This window comes from Oryctolagus cuniculus, chromosome 10 (genome assembly GCF_051225735.1).
Source record: "Oryctolagus cuniculus isolate XC-2025 breed Fujian yellow rabbit chromosome 10, ASM5122573v1, whole genome shotgun sequence".
In the NCBI taxonomy this organism is placed as follows: domain Eukaryota; kingdom Metazoa; phylum Chordata; class Mammalia; order Lagomorpha; family Leporidae; genus Oryctolagus; species Oryctolagus cuniculus.
The window spans coordinates 69,344,370-69,351,965 of NC_142876.1; positions in this window are offsets into that span (position 1 = coordinate 69,344,370).

Below are 7,596 nucleotides of genomic sequence, written 5' to 3' on the forward strand. Positions count from 1 at the left end.
GATGGCCCTAGTACTTGGTTCCCTGCCATTCATGTGGGAGACCTGGATTGCATTCCTGATTTCAGCCTTGCTCAGCCCTGGCTCTTTCAGGTATCCGGACAGTGAACCAATGGGTGGCAGTGTTCTCTCTCCTTGTGTGTGTGTGTGTGTGTGTGTGTGCACACGCATGTGTCTACCTTGCAAATAAAATAACTGAGTTTATTTTAAATTTTTAGGCTTATAATAAAGTTGAGGGGCCGGTGCGGTGGCCTAGTGGTAAAACCATCGCCTGCAGTGCCGGCATCCCATATGGTTGCCAGTTCAAGACCCAGCCACTCCACTTCCAATCCAGCTGTCTGCTATGGCCTGGGAAATCAGTGGAAGATGGCCCAAGTCATTGGGCCCCTGCACCCATGTGGGAGACCTGGAAGAAGCTCCTGACTCCTGGCTTCAGATCGGTGCAGCTCTGACCATTGGGGCCAATTGAGGTGTGAACCAGTGGATGGAAGACCTCTCTCTCTCTCTCTCTTTCTCTCTCTCTGCCTCTCCTTCTCTCTGTGTAACTCTGACTTTCAAATAAATAAATAAATATTAAAAAAAAGAAAGTTGAACAAGTAATACAGAACACCTACACCATTCACCTATAATAAATCTCTTGCCACATCTGCTTTCTCACTGTCTGTGCACCTGCACACACACACTGTTGAGACATTTAAAAGCAAGTCACACGCATTGTGACCCTTCAACATATAACACCTACATGACCACAATGCCATTTTCACATCCAAAACAAAACAAAACAAAACAACATCCATTAGATGGCATCTCATCTCCCCAGCTGTCCTCAAAATGCCCAATCAGAGATTTAAGACACAAAACAAAAGGCCAGCGCTGCAGCTCACTAGGCTAATCCTCTACCTTGCAGCGCCGGCACACGGGGTTCTAGTCCCGGTCGGGCTGCCGGATCCTCTCCCAGTTGCCCCTCTTCCAGGCCAGCTCTCTGCTGTGGCCCGGGAGTGCAGTGGAGGATGGCCCAAGTCCTTGGGCCCTGCACCCGCATGGGAGACCAGGAGAAACACCTGGCTCCTGGCTTCGGATCAGTGCAATGCACAGGCCGCAGCGCACCAGCCGCTGTGGCCATTGGAGGGTGAACCAAGGCAAAGGAAGACCTTTCTCTCTGTCTCCTCTCTCTCACTGTCCACTCTGCCTGTCAAAAAAAAAAAGGGGGGGGGGAGTGGCACCAGTGACGGGCCGCACTTGTATCCGCTGTCACGTCCGCATGGTAGCCGGCCCCTGGGCCGCCAGAGAAGGCTGGTCCTGCCCAGGCTCTCAGGCCCAGCCCTGCAGAGGGGGGCTCAGGCGAGTTACCAAACTGACAGACTCTCAGAATGGGAGGGCCTTAATTGCTATGTGCTAAATATATGCTAAGGTAGAACTCTGTCCTTTGTGCCTTACTTTGCAACTTCTCATACACTAATAATCATAATCATGACTGCGACGCAAAGCCCTCTCTACATGAGACCAAGCCCCATCATTATTTCCTCCTGCAACACCTGCCTGTCCCCTCTGCAAAACCAAAGCTCTTGAGACTCAGGGTCTCTGAACTAGAAGGCTTAGTGAGAGGTTACAGGTGCTGGCTTGGAAAAGGATCCGATCCTGGCACAATTACCATGCCTACCAGCATGGAGTCAGGATAGCGACTGGAAATATGGCTGCCAAGCCAAAGAGCCAAGAGCACTTTTATAATGAGAGAAAAAATGGCTGACACTGAACTTGCACTGGTCACAGAGGGGAGCAGGACAACTGAAAGCTGGGTGAGTTTTGGAATAGGAGGGCAGTGCATGGGAGAAGTAATTGCTGCTTCTGGATGGGTTGGGTGTATCAGTACAGGAAGTTTATACTAATAGGCCCCGGGGCCCTGCTAACGGACCCAAGGGTTAAGTCAAGGCTTCAACATACAATATGGAATGGGAAATAGTGTTTTGTTGATTTCACACACAGATATTAGCCTACTATGCCTTCTCTCATCTCTTCCCCCTCCATCTTCGGGTCTTGTAATTAAATGTGGGACATCTCAGAATTTTTCTTTGATTAAGCTCTTCCACTCTTTTTTTTTTTTTTTAGATTCATTTATTTATTTGAAAGGCAGAGTTACAGAGAGAGAAAGAGAGAGAGAGAGAGAGACAGACAGACAAAGGTCTTTCATCTGCTGATTCATTCCCATGTGGCCTCAGTGGCAGGGGCGGGATCAATTCGAAGCCAGGAGCTACTTCTGGGTCTCCCACTTGGGTGCAGGGGCCCAAGCACCTGAGCCATCTTCCACTGCTTTCCCAGGCCAGTAAAAGGGAGCTGGATCAGAAGTGGGGCTGCTGGGACTTGAACCTGCACCCATATAGGATGCTAGCAGTGGAGGCTTAATCTACTAAATTAAGATTAATCTACTTAATCTACTAAGTCACAGCCCAGGCCCCTCTTCCATCCTTCTTTACAGCTTCTAGCTCAGCCACAATTCTCCATCTGCTCACACACATTGTCCACCTTTTCCACCAGGTTTCGACCTGTTACTGATCACAGGTGTTTTAAAGTCCTAATTGCACAGTTCTAACATCTGGGCCACGCCTAAGGGCTGGATCTGCTGACTGCTTTATCTCTTAACTGCTTGACAGCTTTTCTGGCCTTTTTTTCTGTACCTTTTGTAGAACAGGACAATAAAGAGTGGAGTAAATGATATTTATGGCTGGAACTGTGCCTCTTGCCTCATGATTGGAAATTAGTGTAAGAGTGAATCTGGTCACTGGTGGAGTAGGGCTCTTTCATTTTGAGATTTATTTGAGAGGCAGAGTTACAGACAGAGAGGGAGAGACAGAGAGACACGTCCTCCAAATGGCCGTGATACCGACCTGCTTAATAGTATTTCTGAAATGAATAAGCTGTGTGGGCACTGGCCATGAATTCAGAGAATTCTGAATACTGGCTCAAATAGACCAGACAACATGGTAAGTTTTTAAGCTTTTTATTCAGTGAGAGAAATGTATAGGGGCATGAGGGCTCTATCTAAAGGAGAAGGGAAGTCTGGAAGTTAAGCTGGGGCCATACCGAGCAGAAGTCAGACCAGGTGCCACGTGCAGCAAGCGTTTGGGTATGAGCAGCTACTAGCAACGAAGCAAAGGCTGGGGCAACAAGGGCAACAGAGGTCCATAAAGACAAAAAAGGCTGGGCCCATTGTGTTTCAGGCCTTTTATCCACTTCCAACGAGGATTGGTCACGAAGCCTGATTGGTAGGTGGGTATAGAGGTAGGTTAGGTAAGGGGTGAGATCACACAGGGGCGTGGTAAAGGCGGAGGTCTTCCACCTCATAAATCTAATCAATTTTATCCTTTCTACCTGCCTACATCAGCCACAACACCCCAGGCTGGGCCAGGGAAGGCCAGGAGCCTGGAACTCCATCCGCGTCTTCCACGTGCATGGTGGGGTCCATCTTCCGCTGCTCAGCCCCAAGCAGGGTCCTAACCTCTGTGCCAGGACCGGTGGTTCTTAGAGGAGGACCCGCAGCCAGACTCCCTGGGTGCTCACTCCCACGCCCACTGCAGGGGCGAGTGGGAGAGCCAGTCCCCCTGCAGAATGTGATGGTTGTGGAGTGCTGCCCCGTGGAGCACACATCAGAGGGTAGGTGCCGTGGGGCTGTCCCAGCCCCAGCCCATCACAGGCGAAGCGAATGGGCCTCACAGCCAACGTCACTCTCGGAAATTCTCGGAAACTTTACTCCTAGCACCAGGAACTGAAAAATTAAGTGGCAGCTCTGACACAGCCATAGGGCTGTCCACTGCCAGGACTCCCCGGCACGATGAAGGAGGCCATGGTGCTTGGGAGCTTGGTTGCCCTCAGATTCAGTGTAGGGGACTCCAAGTCAGCAGCCAAGGGGTGGATGGTGAGGCTAAAGAGATTGGCCACAGCCTTGCAGGCCTGCCCTGGGGCCCTGCTGGGATCTGCAGGGCCAGATGTCCAGTGCTCATTCAAGACCAGGTGGTGCAAAGATAAGCAGCTCCCCGCCTAGGGAGGGGCCGGCTCTCCAAGTCTCTGTATCCCAGCAGAGCCCTGAGCAACCTCAGGAAATTCGAGATGCAAAGGCAGCCTTCCTTCCCAGCTAATGCTCCCAAAAATCAAACAAACAAACAAACAAAAAAAGGTGGCCTTCCCTGGTGTCATAAAGGTATGCATTGTTTCAGGGTGAGAAAATAGAGCATATTGTAGTATTACAAAACTTTTTAGGGCCGGCGCTGTGGCGCAGTGGGTTAAAGCCCTGGCCTGAAGCGCGGCATCCCATATGGGCGCCAGTTCTAGTCCTGGCTGCTCCTCTTCTAATCCAGCTCTCTGCTGTGGCCTGGGAAAGCAGTAGAAGATGGTCCAAGTCCTTGGGCCCCTGCACCCACGAGGGAGACCTGGAAGAAGCTTCTGGCTCCTGGCTTTGGATCGGCGCAGTTGCGGCCATCTAGGGAGTGAACCAGCACATGGAAGACCTCTCTCTCTGCCTCTACCTCTCTCTGTAACTCTGTCTTTCAAATAAATAAAATAAATCTAAAAAAAAAAAAAAAACAAAAAACAACTTTTTAAGTAACTAATCGATAAGCCAGGCAGAGAGACTTCTCACTTGCTGATTCACTCTCTGAACGCACACTGAACCTAGGCACTCTGATAGGGGATGCAGGTGTCTTAACCGATAAGCTTTAAGTATAGTCATACACCAGGTGGCCTCTCTCAGCCGTAGGTGCTGTCAGAGCCCCTCTGAGAGGGACAGAGGCTGGCAGGCCTGCCTGCTGACCCAGGCAGCAGCTCTGAGACCTGCTTCCTGGAGCAAGTCACACCGTGCTGGCCCCATCACCCTCCCCCACATTCCCCAGGGCGCTCTGCAATACAAGGCTGCTTTTCAAAGTTCATGGAAAATGAAATTAGAAGATAAGTTTGGGTGCAAAAACATTGTGAAATCCATGCCTAGATTTTTCTTTTTTTTTTTTTTAAGTTTTTGTTTATTTATTTGAGAGGCAGAGTTACAGACAATGAGAGGGAGAGACAGAGAGAAAGGTCTTTTGTCTGCTGGTTCATTCTCCAGATGGCCGCAATGGCTGGAGCTGTGCCGATCTGAAGCCAGGAGCAAGGAACTTCTTCTGGTCTCCCACGCAGGATCGGAAGTGGAGCAGCCGGGACTAGAACCGGCACCTACATGGGATGCTGGCAGGCAGCAGCTTAGCCTACTACACCACAGTGCCAGCCCCCAAATATCTTTTCTAATAAAATATATGAAATGTCATTTTCCCAAAAGAACAGGAACCCAAGAAAATCTACCCTTCAGATGGCCCTGAACACTGCCCAGCATTTCACAGCCCTACAGGCTGCTGCTGTAAACTTTGATTCTCTCATCTGCAACCCCAACCCCTGGGGCGAGCAGCCTCAGTACAATGGGCCACATTTAAATCCGCACACCATTGACACTGGCCCTAGGTGCCCCCCGCTGGATTAGTAGGACCTTGGCTCCTCTTTTCAGTGGACCTTCCAGAGAATAAGTTTTGACAATGCTTTATTGACAGCACCAGAGGGCAAAAGAGCTTAACTCAAGCTTAACAGAGAGCTGACCCCAGCTCTGATGCTGGCTGGCTGCTGTGGCCCGGAGCCTGCTTGCCCCAGCCAGGCGACAGGGAGCCACAGGTTTGTTACTGTCCTCGGAGTCCAGGCAGCAGTACCCGAAGGGCCCAGAGGGAGGACAGATCCCGACCTGTCTCTTGGCACCTGTCTGTGTCCACTTCCTGTCCCAGCACGTGCCTCTCCCTGGGCAGGTGGATTGCCCAGTGCTCTCTGAAGAAACCCCATCCTCTATGCACCAAGAGTCAAATCACATGAAAACACAGGGCTTGCTGTCTGCAGAGTGGGAGGGAGACACAGGAACACTGTCACCCGTCCCAGCTGTTCTGGGAGGGTGTAGAAGCCAGTGTTCAAACCTGGGCAGGGAGCTGGGAACCCTTTCTGCAGGTGACTGGGCTTGAAGGGGACATTCAGAGATTCAAAGTGCAGCCAAAGGCATAAATAGACGGCGAGACTGGGAGGGGAGCAGTACCCAGGAGGGGCTGGTTTTGTGACTCCAAGGCCACAGCCCTGACCTTGAGCTTGCTCCCTCCCTCCAGGGCCTCTGGGATGCAACCACTCATGGCACCCAAGGCTGCTTCTGGACTGCACTACACCAGCCAGATAGATCTCAGGATGCCCTGCCCAAACGTCCTGAACCTACTTCCAGGGCCCCTTCTTCCCACAAGGGCCTGGGGATGGCCTGGGGTTGGGGTGGGGGGTGGGGGGTGCATTGAGGACTGATTGCCCACAGGCATGCTGGGAGGGGGACTGTCCTCAGTGTGGGATGGAGCTGGAGGGGGGGGGGCGGAGAAGAGTGATTGCCAAGTTGGGACTAGAGACTGTGGCATCCCCACTGCCACTCCCTGACGCGGTCACCAGGCCTGACTTCTGAGTTGGAGCCTGGCTTTCAGACAGAAAGCTCTGTATTTTCCGGTGAGAGGACAGAATGGGATCTCTAACCTTTGTCCTGTTGTCTTGTAACCAGTGCAGCAGCAGCAGCACAGCCCCCACTGTGTATCCCTGCTCTGGCAGGCCTCAGACGCTGGCCAAAAGCCCCTTCCTCCCAACTTGCAGCAAGGTGACAGGGTCCCAGTCTTGGGAGGCTGTGATGATTCTGCACAAAAGCACGCAGTGCCGAGCCCTAGTGACTGTCCCACCCTCTCCATCTTAGTGTGGGTGGGAGACAGACGTCCCAGCTAACGGGGAAGGACCTACAAAAACTCCAGGAAGTCAACTTATCTCGCGATGAATGCAAGGCACGATGGAGTTCCTGAAGCCACGTGACACCTGCTTCCTGGCTTGACCCAATACCTGGGACTCGAATTCCAGGCAAAGGATCAGCACTGGAAAGGCGGCTATTTCAGCAAACCACCGAAGCTTCTACAGCGGACAACTTCCTATAAACTGCTGGATACACTGCTTAATTCTTAGGGAGTGAGCAACCCAAGCTGAAGGAAGAGCTCCCCTGGGACCACGCAGACCTCCACTGCCAGCACTGTGCGGAGCAGCCAGGGAAAGGTAGCATTTACTCAGAGTCGATGATTACAGCCTAAATAAGAGGGCTGAGCTCTCAGAGGACGGAGGCTGGATAATCACAGGCTGAGTCTGATAGGGGAAGAGGCATGGGCAAAACTGGTGTCCCCACCTGCTTCCCCTGTGTAAGGAAGGACGTAGCGGCCATGAGGAGGTGGAGTGGCAGCCCCAGGGGCAGGGGTATTCTGGCTAAAATGACCCCTAATCTTGAGAACATCTGAACAACTCCAGAAGAAAAATAAATGTTTTTAAGTCCACCCCTTCCTACCCCAGCACACTAGGATTTTTTCTCAAAAGTTTTCATATATCGGAAAAGAAACCGCTGGTGCAAATTACAGAGCAGGGCTGCTTTCTCATTATGTGGCATTGCCCCTTGGCCTTGGCGACGGGGTGCAGGGGGCGATGCTCCCAGATTCTCCGGTCTGAAGTGGTCCCCGAATTCTCCACCAAGGCCTTAGTGTGGATGTA